We start from the raw sequence: 20,242 nt of genomic DNA, 5'->3' as shown, positions 1-20,242 counted from the left end.
TGAAGGAGATAATCTTTAAAATGCAGATGGTTTAATGCATCTGTTTATAGTAATTATCATAACAAAAACTGCTGGTAACATCTGCCAGAATTTTAATAATACCATGTGCTTGCATCTTTAATGTTGGCTGTTGATAAAAGAATATTCGGAATTAGAGGAAATAATGAAGTTGCAGAAACGAAGTCTGCAGAAAAGCTGCTTGTTGCAATTTAGAACTGCATCCCTGTCATTTAAATTTTAGGACAAGAGATAAACCCACTGCCTTGATAGTTTGGTATTGGTGGTGTTTCTTTGTTTCTTGTTTTTTTTTTCTCAAGTGCAGTTCATCTAAATTTAAAGAGATAGCATTTATTTTATTCATCATTATGTCTTGTCAGATTCATATCTCCATTAGCACCACTGCAACTTTCCATTATAGTGAGATACATTCCTTGTTACTTACTCCACATACAAAGAATACATACATTTACTTTATTACTGGTAGTATGTGCTTTGGCGTAGCTGTTTAATTTTCTGTGTGATGATCCAGAGACATTCTAGAGTCATTTGCTGTGTCTCAGATAGCATGATCCCCTTTTCCCAGTCAGTAGGTTGATGTACTCTACTGTGCAATGTCATCATTACGCTGTTGAGTCCCCTAATCAGCCAAAAGGTGGAACAGAGCTAAGACTCCAATTAATATACTTTTTCTCCAATCCCCAAACAAGTTTGGCAGTGACAGAATAATGCACTTTGCTGTTATTTGCTCCTTTTCCTCTGGTTCATTTTTATAAGCCCATGTACTGAGTGGACTTAAATATAATTTTGTATGTTATATTTGCATGCAGAAAATGCAGTGATTATATTTTTCAGCTCTGGAAGCTGGTGATTTAAGAAATACCATCCTCAGTGTTAAGCTTATATTTGTGCAGAAGGAAGATAGACATCAAATACATTATGAGATGCCTGTGTATCATAAACTTAGAACAATAAGGAAATCGCAATCTGTTCTAGAATCACCACAAAATAAGTCTGCTTTCCCTTTAAATGTTTTGTAAATGCATGTGGTTAAGGTCATTCCATTCTGCTCCAGCCTCTGGATTATTGAACAGTGAAAACTAGTCCCATAGAAATATGCGTTCGTTATTATCAGTGAACTTCTTGTTCTACAGTAATTTTCAGGATTCTCTCCATCTCTAAGCTGCCATTTACTGGCAGTTTAATCCAAGGCATGTACTCTTTTAATTTTACTGACTCTCCAACTGAAATATTTTATTTAGGTAGAGTAGCTTAATGAGTTTGATAGCATAGACTAAGGAGTAGGAATGCATTAAGATAAAGGCTCAAGTTCAAATCTTTCCAAGCTATTTTGAGTTTTTTTAACAGTCACTGATTTGTTTCCCATGTATCACATTGTCTAGTTCTGTGCACCTGAACAATTCATTCTCTCAGCTATGTTCTCTTTCTGAAATACTGTAGACTGTATACACACGAGCCACATTAAACCTTGAATTGCATTACTGTTGTCTTTTAAGCTGTCGGTATAAAAATGTTAGAAATTCACAGTGCTTACATTCCATAATTCCATCAAGGTATATTTCCAACTACATGTTCTTATCAAGATTTTTTAAACTTCTTTTGTAAATAAATGCCTGATCAAAGCATTCCTCTCAACTTCATTAGAATGAGAAACATATAATGGCCTGGACCTGCTTCTCAGTGTAACTGTGAATGCATATTTTGACAAAGACAGACAAAAATGGCAAAAAATAATGTTAAGCTATGTGTTCTTCTTAGCATTACTTTAAATCTCAAGTTCTTTGTCTGTATTTTATTCATAGTTTGTCAATACCGTATATGCACTCTAAAATATAAGCTATTTTAAAGTGGAATTCTTGACTGAATGTGTCAGTCAGTGTAATAGGATAATTTGAATTTTGAATATAGTACTGTAAAATATGTGTACTGTAAATAAGTTCCATTTTACAGTAAAACGGTTTGTTTCTCTGCTGTTCACTGTAGAAATTCTTGAGCATGTTATTGGGCAACAAGAAAGATAAACAAAATAAACAACAGACTTTCCAGGAAATAAAAGTACCAGCATCTGCAATATAAACGTCCATTGTGAATGATTCATTGTGTACAGAAAAAGCTTTATGTAAAGAAAAGTGATCTGTACATGCTGTTCTTTCAAATGAAAAGGCTGTATCAGCATCAGAGTAAGAAAAAGATAATAAAGAAAGAAAGAAAGAAAGAAATGCTGGTCAAAATAAGATGGGAATAGTTACCTTGGAATCATGTTTTCAAGAAATGATTATGGACAGAGAATGAGTAGCCATATTTCCTTCATATATTCTCAACACAACCTATCAGGTGTGCAAGGTACATAAATGATATGAACAATCTTAGAGCAAAAGGAGTGTGTGCATTTATTCCCTAAATGTTATTACTGATGGCTGTAACTAAATGCATAATATATTAAAGTGATTGATCTACCCTTTTTAGAAGGCATTTTTTAACTTTTGTGGCTCAAAAGTTTTAAGATATCATATTATATTGAGAGTAAAGCTTATTTCTGCATTCATAGGCCAAATTATAGCAAACTCAATCCATCTACACTGCCAGCATACTGATATTATATTCCTGTAGAAAAGTGTACATGTGTATTGTTCTAGACATCGGCTTCTAATCATGACCCATAATGTCCTCCTAGAGCTTTGGAGTTATGCATAAAACATTTAAATGTGTCTCGAGCCTGAGTGTGTATGAACAGCATGTAAATTATATTAAGTTACTTGTAGTCAGTATTATTAAACGGTGCCATAAGGATGCTGCTGAAGTAACAGTCATCAGGAAGGTGTTGCAGTGCTGGTGTCAAGTACTGGAAACTGAAGACGAGTGTCTTTTGATGATATTTAAAGCAAAAAAACAAAACAAACAACAGGGATAAAAGTCAGCGTGAATGAGAATCTAACAATGCATATTACCAGCTAGATTTTGCTGACTAAACAGACTGGAAAGTTGGATTATTTAGGACAGTATTGTTCTTGCATCTCCTGCCCAGCAGCATATTAACAAAGCAATTTATTGGCATTCTTAACTGTTTGTTACCTCAGTGGCCCTCAGTAGAACTGAAAAATAGACAGGAAAAGTATGTTTTGTCAAACATAAGATATGACCAGACTATAGCAGCTGCCATAAAAGCTTCTATTCCAGTAATGTGTATCAGCTAAGTGGTTCACAGTATGCACTTAAATGACTGTTAAATTAATGAGGGATTGTCTAAGTGCTTTACATTACTTATTTATTTATTTATTTATCGTTGTAAACCATATAATATGTAGGAGACATACAGATGACTATTTTCAGGCTTGATACTAGAGGATAAAGAATGATAAAAATAACAGGATATGGTATATATATATATATATATATATATATATGTGTGTGTGTGTGTGTGTGTGTGTGTGTGTGTGTGTGTGTGTGTGTGTGTGTGTGTGTGTGTGTGTGTGTGTGTGCGTGTGTGTGTGTGTGTGTGTGTGTGTGTGTGTGTGTGTGTGCATGGGCATGTGCATGCGTGTGTGTGTGTGTGTGTGTGTGCATGTATGTGTGTGTGTGTGTGTGTGTGTGTGCGTGTGTGCGTGTGTGTGTGTGTGTGTGTGTGTGTGTGTGTGTGTGTGCGTGTGTGTGTGTGTATGTATAGCAGCCATAACCAAGTATAGCTAGTGTCTTTCAGTATCATAAACCTAATATGAATGCATGCAAATACAAAGAAGATAGCTGCACCATTAAAGCTAGCAACCATAATAATGGAGAGGCAAACCAAAACAAGATCATACTTTAGGACTATAGCAAGACTCAAATACATAAAATTGCCTGAATGATTGGGTACTAGTTGTAACTCATAAGTTAGGTTAGAGATGGTGTGCAAACATTACATGTTAAGTCAATATGTAAATGGCGAAGACATCAAAATATGCATTTCAAGGAGTGACAGGTAAAAATGAGAGCAGAAAGAGCATAACAGCAGGGTGCTGTGAAAGGAACAACAACAGAGCAGGAATGGGATGTTTGAAAATGGTTACAGAGAGGGTCAGCAGCCAGATGGGAGGACTACTGTAGCTCTTCCTACAGATGGAAGAAAATAAATATTAAGTTAATTAAAGTTTCTCCATGCAGAATGCAACAAACACTGTAGGCAGAATGACTCGTAAGGTACTGCAGGTTAAGATGAGACAACACATGGTAAGAGGAACAGTTTAAACCTAAATCTGTATTACATCTAAAGGTAGTTGTAAGACATGTGGGCTGAGAACTGCATGAATATTTTGGGAGTTCTGCAAGGAAAGGAGGGAATTAAAAGCATAGTATGCTGTCAGCAGGGCTGGCCAGGGAGTGACCAAAGCAAAACTGATGGGGCAATAAATTAAAGTAATTGAGGCAGTATTTACTGTAATGCAGAAGGGCATGGTTTATTGAAAGCTGCCTCTAATTTCAGAAAACAAGAATGGAAGGTATCACTGACTGCTGCAAACCAACTCAAGAAACAGGGTAGTAAAATGTGCAAGTGATGACAGTTCCAGTGGATGGAATGAGAAGTGACTTCCTTTTAACAAGCCCATGTCATAGTCATTGTACAGCTAATACTACTATAGAAAAGTGCTAATTTATGGATACAGGTTTCCCTGCATAAAGGAAGAGCGTGCTTCTTGCATTCTGCTCTTATTAATAGAATATAATCCCTGTTATCCAGTATAATTGTCACAGATATACATATTTTACCAAGTTAAAATGTTTTAGTTCCCTTGATCATTGGGAAATTAAATTACTCTAACTTGTTCTGCAGAAAAAGAGTTGGCAAATATTATTTCATAAACTGTTTCTTAAAGTTAAAAACCTTAATTACTTGAATGTATTTGTTTAGTTAATGGCAAGCCCACCACAACCACATTAACCTTATCATATGTTTCATTCAAAAAATAATTAACATAAACTTATTATAAGGCATGTTTTTAAAAAGAACATGCTCTAATAAATTGTTTTCTTCTTAAACTGTTAATGTGATTCAGCATTGTAAAGTATCGTATTATAGCACCCCCACTTCTGCTAGAATCATAGGACATTATCAACAAAATTACACCCTGAACTGGGAACCATTTTGTGGATTAATAAAGCCTCTAATAACTGATCTCTGTCCATTCGTTGTCAGCCAGCTTTACTGAAGAAATCATTGAATACTACTGGTTATGTGATAAGACACATTAGATAAAAGAAAATATACAGAGATTAAGTATATTTTTAATTGCGTTATTTTTTATGCTTTAAACCCTGGTGGAATCGACACTTGGCTTCATTTTTCACAATTATTGTGTTTACATTATAGTAAATGCAATAAGACAAAAAAATGTATTCAAACAGTGCAAAACACAACAGATAGTGTTGAAAAAACACATCAGTACTGATCATAAGCAGTGGATCCATTTACTGATTTCAGTAGCACAATACCTAAGAAATTCTAACATCCCCTGGAAAATTGCATTGGCAAAATTAATCTGTGATTTAGCAATGCTTCAAGTTAATTTATGTACATTTTAGTTTACCACAGCAGCAGGACAGACATATCATACTATATTATCAAGATGGAGGCTAACACAAGGTGATTTCACTCCTATATTCATAATAGCACATTTTTTGAGAAAATGTTTAGCAGTAGGGTGAAAGGAGAAAAGATGTGAAAGAGACAAAGCACCTGTGATGATACAGTGCCATATTTTAGGTTAAATTTGAAAAAAAAAAGCTATGCTGGCACATGCTTTAAAGGAAAACGATGGACTTTACCTTACAGTGAGGGTAAAGGAATAGTTGCTTTGCAATAATGAGATTATAATGTAGTCTGACATGTTTGAAAAGAAAGGTCCCAAAACCACACTAACCACCTTTTTGTTATAGGAATTAATTCACCCTTTAAGGCAATAATGCAGTTTTGTTCATACCCTGATAAGGATATGAAAAACCTGCAGATTTTTTAAGGGGAAATTAAAAAGTCTGAGTGTTGTTGATGGTGTTTGCTCTAAAAACTGAATACAGCCTAATAATTTAAGAATAAGAATGCCTTCTCTCGGTTATTTCTAACATTCTAATTAGGACATATGATACTTTCTAACTCTGGAGTACCATGCCATGAATCTGTATATCTTATTTATTTATTTATTTATTTATTTATTTATTTGCAGTGGGATAAATAGCTGGTTTTAACCAGACTTGCATGTATTTGTATTGTGAAATTTCCTGTGCAGTTCTCAATGGTGTATCATTCCAGCCATGAGTCTACAGTATGATTTTTAGCCTATGGATGTCCCTTATAGTATAGTATTAAACTTTTGGATAACTTAATTAATATTTTTTGGAGGAGATTTGGGTTGGATTTTCTTTTTATCAAATGAAAATAAGGTAAATATGGCAGACGATGAGATGTGCCAGTTATAAATTGTGTGGTAATCTGCATAAACTAGTTCTTGCACTGTAGGATTTGTTTGAGTTAGAAGGTTATGAATGTAAATGACAGATACTTTACCTAGTAGAAATTTTTACAGCAAGGATGCAGGAGTGGGCAGATTGATTTCAAGTAGTACTTTAATAGATCTATTGAAGACATACATTTTACAACTATTGCACTGAAAGTAAAACACCTCCTCCTAATATTTTAGATGACATATAGAGAAGAGCTGAGAGACAAAAGCTAACTGCTCTGGTGATAATTGCAAATGCAACTCTTGCCAGCTCACATATCTCCCAAGCCCAGTAATAATAGACCTAGTAAGCAAAGCAATGTTGCAGTTATCTATGCAGTTTACACAGTGGATTTTAGGCTATAAATAATCCTGCAATTATCAACTTGCAACTGCACTGAGACTATATTGCTGGAAGATCAGACATTTGTGGTAGTATAGAGACTGGCAGAGACAAAAAAAAAATCTGCTATTTGAGTTTGTTAAAATTTCTCAGGAATTTAGGGAGCTAATACACATGCAAGTTGAGCTTCCTGTTCTGTGGGGCCAGGTTGACCTACATTTTGTAGATGTTTTGATTATGTGCAGTAATGCCTCAGTTCCTTGAGATAGCTGAAGGCCTACATAAAAAGAATGCCACCATCAAATAAAGCAGTTCAGCAGACAAGTGGTGCATGCTTTCAGGCACTCTCTGCATGATCATAGAATTAAACATCTCCCAAATAATGGCTGGGACTGTAACCATCTCATGAGCTCCATGCATTTATATATTCCTTAGAAGGGAGGTAATTATGAGCCTCACTGTTTGTGTTTTCCAGGCATCCTGAATAACCATTATTGCAAGTGTTTACTGTTCTACTAAGAAATAAGTCTGTATATTTTCTACTTAAGCTGCAGACAAACTTCTAGAAGAAAATGTTTCTGGAAAATATACGTCTTAGCTCGCAAAAAAACTGTGTTGTCTCCCAAAGCAGTAGCAAACTAGGTAACTTTAGATCTGTAGTGAAAGGAAATAACACTGCAGTGTTACAATACATAGTAAAGTTCTGTCATTGTTCTGTGTAAAGTCAGCCAAGTTGTTGGTGCAGAAAGGTAGCCGAGGCTGAGCCTTGTCCATGGTGCTGAAGAAGTGCTGTAAATAATAAGACGGCTGTGTGAAACAGTAACGTGTATGTATGTCTAACCATTAAAATTAGTAGGTGTGACATCCATCCAATTTTTCTCATTGTGTGCTCTAAGTGGTAAATATATTTATAAGTATGCTTCATGAGACAAATAAGCCATTCTAGTCTAAAGCATCCCAGATCACCAGCAGTAGCAACAGATTTCCTAAAGCTTCACGGACAAGACTGCTTGATTATTCTGTATAATGTGACTGAATTAAATGTATACAAAGTATGCTTACTTGCTTATTTCTTCATGTGTGAAGAAGAATAAAATTAAAATGTAGCAAAATGAATGGTCATAAACCAGGCTGACAGCTGACTTGATGGTCAACCTGTAAAAAAAGGAAGCATAGTCTCACAGGAAGACCTTTTATGTGTAACACTTCACAGTGTTACTACATGTATTATTTGTGTATTGTACTACAGCCTGCACTAGCTTCATCTTGGATTGAATGACATAAGACTATTCTATATATAGTGTGCTTGTAATTACCTAGTGGTTTTCATCCACTACCATGGAGTAGGAGGGTACATTGTTAACTATGACCCAGGTGATGCAGGTTCAAATAGCAGCTAGAGAGGATGGTGTAGGAGTGGTGGGGAAGGGGTGAAATGCAGAGGCATGGCATGTAAGTTTCTACAGGAAGGAAGGTTGTTATTTTGGAGGCCATCTAACCCCTTAGGACTTACAGCCTAACATCATTGGCCATTTCTTCCATACATTAACACATGGGAGGGGATAAGAGCTCCACTAAATAGTCCATAACCACAGAACACACACACAGGAAATGTCCCATAGGTGAACTGAACTTATTCATAGATGGCAAGGCAATTTTCAGTATTAGCTTTAATATTCTGAAATATTCCTTGCTAAGCTTTCCTGTTATTTGTTCAAGTTCTGTTTCTGACATTCATCTCTAACATGTGTAGACTTCACTGTTTATATGACCTGTTTTTTCCAGCATAACATTTTCTAGAGGATTCACCTTTCCTTGTATAAATGTTGTTTTTGCACATTCAACGTGGCCAAATGTCTTTCGTATATCATCTCAAAATGTTTATTCATTTGTGGTTAGTTGCATTTTCAATTGTCAGATGAGATGTACAGGTTAAGATGGTCCACTGAAAAAACATGAGAGGTCAAGTTGTATCCATAAATTTACCTTTTTATTAAATAGGTCACTGGGTTGAAATAAAAGGTAAAACAGCAAAAGTGAAAAAGAATTAGCTTGAAATATCCCTCACTGAGTTCTCACCCCTGACATAGCATTTCATCATGTCTATGTTAAAAGTAGTGTGCCACCTTTTCATAGCAGTTGCAATATAATTTATCAATACGAGATGCATCCTATACAATTGTAAACATTTTATATTCAATAATGTAGAATGCTGTTGAATATTGTTTGAGATATAGCCATTCCATGCTGAGGTCTTGGCCCATTTTACAGCTCATTTGGCAAAATAATCAAGCTGATAGTCATGTGATTGTTGAGGTGAAAGGTTGCAAAGAGATAGAAATTTGTAGCTACATGTGAGACAGGGGTGAACATACTTGTAGTACAATTATCTGATAAAAGGCAAGTGAATAAAGGTGGTTAGTTGGATCTATCGGCAATAAAGTTTATTTATTTCCAGAATGCTTTAGGGTTGGTAAACAAATTACTTTACCTTGTGTTGTAACAGGAAACCTTGGCTTCTTTGGTAATGTTAGTCATTTTATTTTTTTAAATCTGTTAAAATAATCTACGTTCACATCTTCATTTTCAGCTTTCAAAACAGCCTAAGAAACTTCTCTGTGTGGAAGATTTTCAGTCCATATATCTCTAGTTAATCACTGTATATTAATCAGATCAGACAATAGTAGTAGAAGTAGCTAACTTAAACTCATCTTAAGTCAAAACAAAACAAAAAATAATAATAGAAAATATATAATTGCACAGCATTACTAAGTATTCAAAAGTAATCCAAGCAAGGCAGGCAGTCTAGTCGACAATCCTTTATTAAGTACACAGACAAGCGATCCAAGTAAAACAAAAATAGAGTAATAATTTCCTCACAAGTTTCTAAATATGTATATACTTTTTATCAGGCATGGGAGTGGTTTATTGTGCTGTAAAACAAAGTGTTATTGGTACACATGTTAAATTCACATCCCTTCCCCCATCAGTGTGACATTCGAGCTGGTCCTGCCCTACTTAGTAGCTGTCATGATAATAATATATAACCCTTATGTACTTTAAATAAAATTTATAATGATATGGTACCTCTTATTTAACCAGATTATTAAGCAGATTATTAAGTCTGTGATTTTATCCAAGACAATATACTACATGGCTAGAAATATATCATCCTTAGTTCATTTGGCAATCAAAAAATATATACAAATATATACATATACATTTTGCATGTAAAAATCAATTTCTATTTTTATAACCTATTGTTAACAAAGATCACTTTCTTCCTTCTAGACTTCTTCAGGTCTTTGTACAAGAACCCTAAAAACAATCTATAAAAATATAACAATACTAACTAATTATACAATTATGTGGATGAGTTCTTTCTGGAAAATGAGATCTCAGACAGAGCTAACGACTATGCTGAGCTAAGCTGTAGCTTTTTTTTTTTCATTTGAAAAATAACAGATCGCCTGACTTTTATGTAAGTCTGCTTCTGGAATATGTCGTTTATGAATTCAAATGTATAGCTATACCATTATGGTCGTCAGACCAGGTAAATTTAATTTATATTCATGTTTCTTATCTTGGTGACTATGCCTCACTACAATTTATGCAAATTGTATTGCAATGGACAAGTCCTTACTAGAAATATAAGGGATACCAGTACAGTCTTAAGCTTATAATAATCTTCCTTTGTTTAATTATGGACTGTATTCTTTTCTTAATCAATGCTGCATGCTTCTTTATTATCTTTGTACCTGAGTAGTGAGTGGAAAGGGTCTCTGGACCAGCTCACCCATCCAGTAACCAAATTTTAACATAAAATAAAATAAGTAAAATAAAAATGTTTTCACAAATCAGAAAATTTTAACCAAATATAGTGTTTGGAAGCAGGAAGTAATGACATATATTTATACATAAGCAATATGTTCTCTTAGCAAAAAAATTATATTTCTGCAGAGGCATAAAAATAAAGATCAAGAAGGATCTTTTGAGTTTTCACAGTAAAGATCTGTAATAGTGTCTCAAAGAGCCATATGTCTGGTAATAAAGGGATGCTCTGTGCTAAAAATGTGGATAAGGAGACAGGGAGGGGACATGCCATTATAATATATGGCCAGACTGCACAGGGTATGAATATATGGGAACATAGGAGAAATTACTTACTATATGTCAGTTTCCATCTGTGGTCAGGTTACCAGATAATATGTTTGTCCTTGAACCTTCCTACATGAGATGCAACATGAGTAAATGCCAGAGAAAGAAGAAAGCAAGAAGCCAGTTTGTATACAAAAGAAAATGTAATTATTAGTCCTGTAAAGGGCAATGCATCATTTACACCTTATTGATACAGAGCAGTGTATGATGTTGTGTTCCTCATCTCTGAATGTGGGTAGCCATTTCTGGACAACTGATTACAAATATAGGCCACTATCTGCTGACTCATTCCAAAACTGAATTTTCTTGATTTTGAGGAGGTATTCTGTGGCAAACTTGGACAGCAAATCAGAATAGCTAGCAATGGTATGAAGAATTTATGTTCAGTTCCAGGGAATCATGTCTACAAAAGGTCATGATCAAAATGGAGTAAGTTCAATGAGTAATGCAAAAAGATGTAATATCAGCACTAAAACCACATGATAAGAGTGAGAGAGAGCAACTGAGAGAATTTAACAGGCATGTGAAGAAGAAATACAATAGCATAAGTGAGTAAGCAACTCAAGATAACCTGCAGACTCAAGAGGCCAGCATCTTTCAGAAATAAAATAACCTGTAAAGAGAGGGCATGCCTTGAAGGTACATAGTCGACAACTCATGCAAAATGTTCATAGTTAGAGATATAGTTATGCAAAAAACCTACAAAACTAGCAAATAATATAAATTATTTAAATGAAAACCATAATATATGAATGGCGGTAAAACAAAAATGGCTGGTTAAGTATGTTCCATGAACATATTCAATGAGTTGTGGCATGCAGAGACCAAGTAGTGTTATCTTCCTTCAAAGTTTGTGCTTCTCTAATAATCCCATCAAGAATTAACCGACATATGCCATACTTTGATGTACATTATCTCATCGTCAGTACACAAATAAAATAAACATTCATATCAATAACAGTTTTTCATTAAATGAAAGGCTTAATAAATATTATAGAAAGATAAATATTTAAGAGAAGGCCAAGAATGTTCTCAATAACAAGGATAATATGCAGACAGTAAAATGGCCTCACTTGTGTTCAGTGCAGATAATCTTTAAACAGGTACAACATTAAATGTTTTCTTTGATATTTTTTGTGTATTTTAAAGATTTTCACTATTCTTTAAAAAATACAATTCCAACAACCTTACAGCCTTAGACAAAAGATAAAATAATCTAATTCATTCCTGTTATATGTCAATCTAAACTAAAAAGATCTGGAATCAAATGTAAACTACTTCTTCATTTGTTCATTCATACATTTATAACTACTAGTTTGTTACTATTCATGATGACTCCATGCTGATAACTTTTATAGTTAGATCTACAAATAATTTGGTTCTTAAAATAGGAAAGCAATTGGTATGGGAGAATACTGTCAGACATGTGTTCAGTCATAAGAAAGGTGTTACATTCATGAAAAAATTGCTTAAAGTTCTTTGGACAAGTACAGATGAGAAATGAAACATATATTTAGCACAAGAATCCTTTAATTATGTGAGCATAAAGTCTAACCTCCCACCTGAAAATATCAAAATTTTCTCTTCACAATACATTATTTATTTACTTTAATTCATCCCCAGGAATGACAGTATACAGAAAACATTATTTAACTATATCTTTCACCATCCTACATGGGCTCCAACAAGAATTAGCAACTCTATTGGGCACTCTTTTCTATCATAGTCTAAGCACTGTCTTCATCCCAGCTGAATGGAAAATGGCCACTGTTATTCCCTTGCACAAAGGTGGTGCTTCCACTGACACCATGAACTATAGACCTATTAGCCTGACTAGCCTTATCTACAAGACCATGGAGTGAATCATCATGGACCTTATCGACAAAAATATAGGTAATCTCCTAACACCTGACCCTACACAGCATGGATGGTGGACTTCTTCAAGACAGTCACCAAGGCCCTGGATGAGGAGAAATCTGTACAGCCTTCCTAGACTTAGCCAAGTCATTTGACACTATCACTCACTCAGGCATCATTGACAAACTTAACCAGCTAGGAATCAACTCTTATATCATTTGATGTGTCACTAACTGGCTCACTGATAGAACCCATATAGACAAAATAGAGGAATTCACCTCCAACAGCAGACCTGTAACCAGTCATGTTCCACAGGGATCAATCCTGGGACCTCTAATGTTTGGAATTTATTTCTGCAAAGTACAAGCAAAAACTAAAGATCTGTGGTTGACAAAGTTTGCTGATGACTGTAAACTGAGAGCGGTCATAGAATCTCCAAATGATGTCAACATCCTACAAGAGAGTCTTACACAAACAAATGATTGGTGCCAAACTCATGGCCTTAAACTCAATGCAAAAAATGTATTATCATCCATTTTGATAAGGGTGATACTCCTGATAACTACCACATCAATAGCAGCATCTTAAGTATGCACTCAGTGTTGAGAGACTTGGGCACACAGGTTGACAGCAACCTCAACTTTGACCACCATGTCTCCACAGTGGTAAGAAGGGTATTCCATATTGCTCATCTCATAAGTAAGGGCATTGCCTCCAGAAAATAGAAACTATAACCTCCCTGAACTCTTCCCTCATCAGGCTAATAATTGTGTATAATGCTCCTTTTGGTATGTACCTTTCCAAGCACCTGCAGCAACTGGAGAGACCACAAAGGTTCCTCACAAGGAAAATTCTGGGCCTTCAGCATCTGTCCTATGTGGATCACCTGAAATCACTGTCACTTTGTTCTGTTTCATACAGACTACTCAGAGGTGATCTCTGCCTTGCATACAAGGCAAATTCTGATGCTGCTTTATTGGAAATGCTGAATCTTTGTAAATCAAATGGCTACTCATGCTAAAGACCTTAACCTGGTATGTGACATTAATAGAACCTGGTTGAGGGATAGATTTGTCTCTCAGAGGCTACCACACTTCTGGAACAGACTACTACTTCATGTCAAACAGAATACCTCATTGGGCCTCTTCAACACAGTCTGGACAATTGGTTGAGTAACCGTAAATTCACCCCGGGGTTTCCACCTGTGTCCCTCTTGGACAGGGGTAATAGGTGCTGATCATGGAAATAAGGGTAGAACCTGGCTAGGCTTGTAAGAGCCCTAGGGCAATTAGCATACAAACTTCCTATGATACTATGATTTCTTGTGAATCTGGATTTGCAGACTCCCTCTGTCCAAACCGTTTTGCCCATCAGTGAAAGCTTATATTATTTAGTTTTAATACGTGCTGCAATATATGCTATATCACAACGCCACTGCAAAATGATTAGATACGGAGGAAAAGAATAAGCTATGCTTGACACATTTGATTTAAATAAATAAACCTGAAGAAGGTATGAAAGCACACCTACATTTTAAAGTGTGGAGTATCTGTTATAGATGATTACTTATAACAATGAATGGCAAAAGAGTTGAATCTTTAGCTTAAAATAGAGCATTTCAAAATCAAGACATTCTGACAAGTACACATTTAAAACTGAAAAAAATCTGTAGTTTCACTACTAATAAGATCCAGGTGGTCATATCCAACACATACCAAAGTGTTCCTCAGATACATAAAGAAAACAATTACTGTTTTAGTTTTTGTTCTTTTTTAATTTTTTAAGCAGAGCAGAATACTGATCTAGATGAACCATTTTCTGTTCTGCCCAGGCCATGGATACAGAAAATGATAGAATAACATTTAATCAAAACACTATGGCAATAGTAACAAAAATTAGGTATGCTAGATAAAACAGCTCTACTAAAATGAATATAGTAAAATAAGTAGTCAGTAACTGACAGGAGAACTGGGGGACTGATGCAGATATAGACTATGTGAAATATAAAACCCAGCCACTGGTGATACACAAGCCAGTGTATTTCTTTGTGCTGGTACCAAGCCCTGATAAATAGGAAGGCTTGCATCAGGAAGGGCCAAATGGCATATGCGGACAACAATACAGATTCACATACTGGATTGGTCGAGGCCCGGGTTAACAATGACCGCCACCTGTACTGTTAGCCAAGAGGGTGCTAGCAGAAACTGGGCTACTGTTGGCCAAAGGAGAAGAAGAGAGGGAAGGCACACCCGAATGCAGGAAGAGAGGAGAAAGGTTAGGAGTGTGGTAGTGAGGGTAGGAACTTTGAATGTTGGCAGTATGACTGGTATAGGGAGACAGCTAGCTGATATGATGGACAGAAGGAAGGTTGATATATTGTGTGTGCAAGAGACCAGATGGAAGGAGGTAAGGCCAGGTGTATCAGAGTTGGGCTCAAATTGTTCTATCATGGTGTGGCTGGCAGGTGAAATGGGGTAAGGGTTATCCTGAAGGAGCAGTATGCCAACAGTGTTTTGGAGGTGAAAAGAATGTCGGATAGAGTGATGTTTATGAAGCTGGCAATTGATGGTGTAATGATGAATGTTGTTAGTCCATATGCTCTGCAAGTTGTGTGTGTGATGGATGAGACAGAAAAATTTTGGAGTGAGTTGGATGAAGTAGTGGTGAGTGTACCCAAGAGTGAAAGACTGGTGAATGGAGCAGATTTCAATGGGCACATTGGTGATGGGCACAGAGGGGATTTTAGGTGATGGGTAGGTATGGTGTTAAGGAGAGGAATGCAGAAGATCAGATGGTAGTGGATTTTGTGAAAAGGATGGACAAGGCTGTGGGGAATATGTATTTTAAGAAAAGGGAGGAGAACAGGGTGACATTCAAGAGTGAAGGAAGATGCACTCAGGTGGATTATATCCTATGCAGGAGGGCCAGTCTGAAGGAGATTGGAGTCTGTAAAGTGGTGACAGGCAAAAGTGTAGTTAGGCAGCATAGAATGGTGGTCTGTAGGATGATGTTGGTGATCAAGAAGAGGAGGAGGAGTGTGAACTCAGCACCAAAGATCAAATGGTGGAAATTGAAAAAGGGTGATTGTGAGGTGGAGTTCAGGGAAGAGTTAAGACAGGCACTTGGTGGCAGTGAAGAGTTACCGAATAGTTGGGTAACTACAGCAGAGCTAGTAAGGAAGACAGCTAGAAAGGTGCTTAGTGTGACATCTGGACAGAGGAAGGAGGACAAGGAGACCTGGTGGAAGAATGAGGAAGTACTGGAGAGTATGCAGAAAAAAAGGTTGGTGAAGAAGAAGTGGGATTGTCAGAGAGATGAAGAAAGTGGACAGGAGTATAAGGAGATGAGGTGCATGAAGGAGGGAGAAAAAGACCTGTACCAATTGACTAGACAGAGGGACCAAGCTCAGAAAGATGTGCAGCAGGTAAGGGTGATAAAGGATAATGAGGGAAACATACTCACAAGCGAGGAGAGTGTGTTGAGCAGATGGAAAGAGTACTTTGAGGGGTTGATGAATTTAGAGAATGAGAGAGAGAGAAGGTTGGATAATGTGGGGATAGTGAATCAGTAAGTGCAATGGATTGGCAAGGAGGAAGTAAGGATAGCTATGAAGAGGATGAAGAATGGAAAAGCTGTTGGTCCAGATGACATACCTGTGGAAGCATGGAGGTGTTTAGGAGAAATGGTAGTGGAGGTTTTAACCAGATTGTTTAATGAAATCTTGGAAAGTGAGAGGATGCCTGAGGAGTGGAGAAAAAGTCTTTTGGTACTGACTTTTAAGAATAAGGGTGATGTGCAGATCTGTAGTAACTACAGAGTGATAAAACTGATTAGTCACAGCATGAAGTTATGGGAAAGAGTAGTGGAAGCTAAGTTTAGAAGGGAGGTGATGACTGGTGATCAGCAGTATGGATTTAAGCCAGGAAAGAGCACTACAGATACAATGTTTGCTCAGAGAGTGTTGCTGGAGAAATATAGAGAAGGGCAGAAGGAGTTACATTGTGTCTTTGTGGACTTGGAGAAAGCATATGACAGTGTGCCTAGAGAGGAGTTGTGGAACTGTATGAGGAATTTGGGAGTGGCAAAGAAGTATGTAAGAGTGTTACAGGATATGTATGAGGGTAGTGTGACAATGGTGATGTCTACGGTGGGAGTGATGGATGCATTTAAGGTGGAGGTTTGATTACATCAAGGATCATCTCTGAGTCCTTTCTTATTTGCAATGGTGATGGACAGGTTGACAGACGAGATCAGACACAAATCCTTGTGGGCTATGATATTTGCAGATGACATTGTGATCTATAGTGAGAGTAGGGAACAAGCTAAGGAGACCCTGGAGAGGTGGAGATATGCTCTAGTGAGGAGATGAATGAAGGTCAGCAGGACTAAGACAAAATATATGTGTGTGAATGAGAGGGAGGATAGAGGAAAAGTGAGGATGCAAGGAGTAGAGTTGGTGAAGGTGGATGAGTTTAAATACTTGGGATCAACAGTTCAGAGTAATGGTGAGTGTAGAAGAGAAGTGAAGAAGAGTATAGGCAGGGTGCAGTGGATGGAGAAGAGTGTTAGGAGTGATTTGTGACAGACGAGTACCAGTACGAGTGAAAGAGAAGGTCTACAAGAGGGTAGTGAGACCAACTATGTTATATAGGTTGGAGACAGTGGCACTGACAAAAAGTCAGGAGTCAAAGCTGGATGTGGCAGAGTTAAAGATGTTAAGATTTGCATTGGGTGCGAGGAGGATGGACAGGATTAGGAATCAGTATATTAGAGGGTCAGCTGAGGTTGGACGGTTTGGAAACAAAGTCAGAGAGGCGAGATTGGGTTGGTTTGGACATGTGCTGAGGAGTGATGCTGGGTATATTGAGAAAAGGATATTAAGGATGGAGCTACCAGGTAAGAGGAAAAGAGGAAGATCTAAGATAAGGTTTATGGATGTGGTGAGAGAGGGCATGCAGGTGGTTGGTATGACAGAGCAAGATGCAGAGGACAGGAAGAAATAGAAACAGATGATCTGCTGTGGTAACCCCTAATGGGAATAGCCGAAAGAAAAAGAATAATATATAGATACATATATATATATATATATATATATATATATATATATATATATATATATATATATATATATATATATATATATATATATATATATATATATATATATATAGACACAATTAAGTGTGCATCATATTTAAACACCTGGGAATTACCATAATACATAAAACAGACTAGCATGATTAAGGCATTTACAGTCTATTACAGACCATATCATATAGATTAATTACCATCAAGTGAGAAAGAATGGGAAGTGAATGGCACTGGTGCAGCATTAACATTGTTGCCTCACAACATGACATTTTCCGATTCAATTCTCAGTTGAGGTGCCTTCTGTGCGGAGTCTGCTTGTCCTCCCTGTGGGTTTTTTCCAGGTGCTCCAGTACAGCTTCCTCCCACGTTACAAAGACATGCACCTGGAGCATTTCTTCCCAGGCCTCCAGTGAAAATTGGCTTTGTTCCAAGTTGGACTTTCCCAGTAAACAAATGTTAAATAAATAAATAAATAAAAATATAATTGAGGGTAATAGAGAAGAAGGTAGGTGAAGGGGATAAAAAGAGGTGAGAAGTAGAGAGGGAATTGCATGGTAACGAGTAAGGGATATAAGTAGGATGGTACGGAATAAGAAGGAAGACAGAGGAAGGTAAGTTGAGGAGGTTGGTAGAAGAAATAAGGAGAGAAGATACAGGCTGGAATGCTTAAGTAAATTATAGAATCAGCCAGTGGCAGTAATTACAAATAATGAGTTACAGCTAATAGATGTAGATTTACGAATAAATTACCATTATTTATCACTGCAGAAGCAAAACATTAATGATTCTGTGGCAGATAATGGAGACACAGATGGTATTGTGTGAAAAAGTAAGTCTGGAAGTAATACAAAATCATGTCATTAAGTCTATTCTCATTACCCTGTTTTGGCATATAGCAAATTAAAAATAATACTCACAACTCAGACTGACACAAAGAAATGAGTGTCACCCAGTATTTCAAGACATGATGCATATTCTTTTTTCCTAAGTTGCTGTTCATATTGATAATGGCACAGAGTTAACATCCAATCAAATGGAAGATTCAGAAGTCATGACATCTGAGACATTACTGAAAGAATAAATTGACTGTCTTCATCTACTTTTGTCTTAAAGCATTTATTTAATTTTTGCTTAGGAGATGAGAATCACACTGCTCTCACAGGACAGTTTTCGAACAAAACTTCAGTGAGTAATCTATTTTACACCATAGTTTATCTACTTCATATGTTATATAAAAGAAAGGTTGAGTTTCACCTCTTGGATAAGTCATACCAGAGATGGGTTCATTTTATGATGCTGAAGTTTGTGATACTCTTGTACCTCTGTCACTCCCCTTTCTATAAGAATAACTGTCAGCCCTGTTAATCTTATAAATCAATCTGAGCACCATGCTTAACTGGAAAAAGAATGGTCAATAGTGTTTAAGAGAGACCGCAGTTATGACTTTTCATGCTACCTTTAAGACCTGCAGTGTTTCAAACATCGTTATTAACCTCCTTTTCCCCATTTTCTACATTGGGCCAGGATGTTGTGTCAGCTGTTGTTGTCTGTATATCCGATGTCACTCTCCTAACTTCTTCAACATTCATGCCTGACTGTCACAGATCTTTTCTCACACAATCCATCCACCTCTTTGCTGGACACCCTTGTTTCTTCTTGCCTTCTTCCTGTCTACCCCAAATCTTTTCCAGCAGATTGTATTCTGCTTTTTGCAATTGTCCAAATCACTGTAATCTGTTCTCTTTGAATTTGTCTGCAATTAGAGCTACTCTGGTTTCTACTCTGATGTCCTCATTTCTTCATCTGTCCCACAGTGTGCATCGCACCACCCATCTCAGGCATTTCTCACATCACCTCCGGCTTCCTTGGGATCCCTTTTCCTGCCCAGACTTCTGTGCCATACAATACTTTAGCAATAATCCATGCTTGGGTGTGGGTAATGCTGGATTTACCTACGGTTGGTGTGGTTTGGTCACGAGGGCGAAGCCCGAGTGGCCAAACAAAGACAACCGTGGGTAAATCCAGCATTACTCACACCCAGAAGTGGGTTATTGCTATTATACAATGACATTATTTAAGAAAAAAATACTTACTTTTCTTAAATAATAGCATTGTATAATGCCTCCTTGTTGCCCTTCCACAGCTGTCCAGTATTCTGCGGCAGTTCTGATGTACTACGGATGCGTATGGTTACACAGTACATCAGAACTGTGTGTGGAAGCAACGGAGAAAGGAAGATCTCCGTTGCTTTTAAAAACATGTCTCGCTACAGCTTTAAAAAAGGCAACAGAGAAAGGAAGATCTC

The 20,242-nt window shown here is 36.7% G+C and overlaps 1 protein-coding gene across 1 annotated transcript in view; it reads left to right on the top strand.

Annotated features, from left to right (window-relative positions):
• LOC122797812 (synaptotagmin-1-like) overlaps positions 1-20,242 on the top strand; it is a 1,293,557-nt gene that overhangs the window by 922 nt on the left and 1,272,393 nt on the right. The gene's annotated exons all lie outside the window — the stretch shown is intronic.

The sequence above is a fragment of the Protopterus annectens genome, chromosome 3.part1 (genome assembly GCF_019279795.1).
Source record: "Protopterus annectens isolate FY-2018-M chromosome 3.part1, PAN1.0, whole genome shotgun sequence".
Taxonomy (NCBI): domain Eukaryota; kingdom Metazoa; phylum Chordata; order Ceratodontiformes; family Protopteridae; genus Protopterus; species Protopterus annectens.
This window is presented reverse-complemented; position numbering and strand designations above follow the sequence as displayed.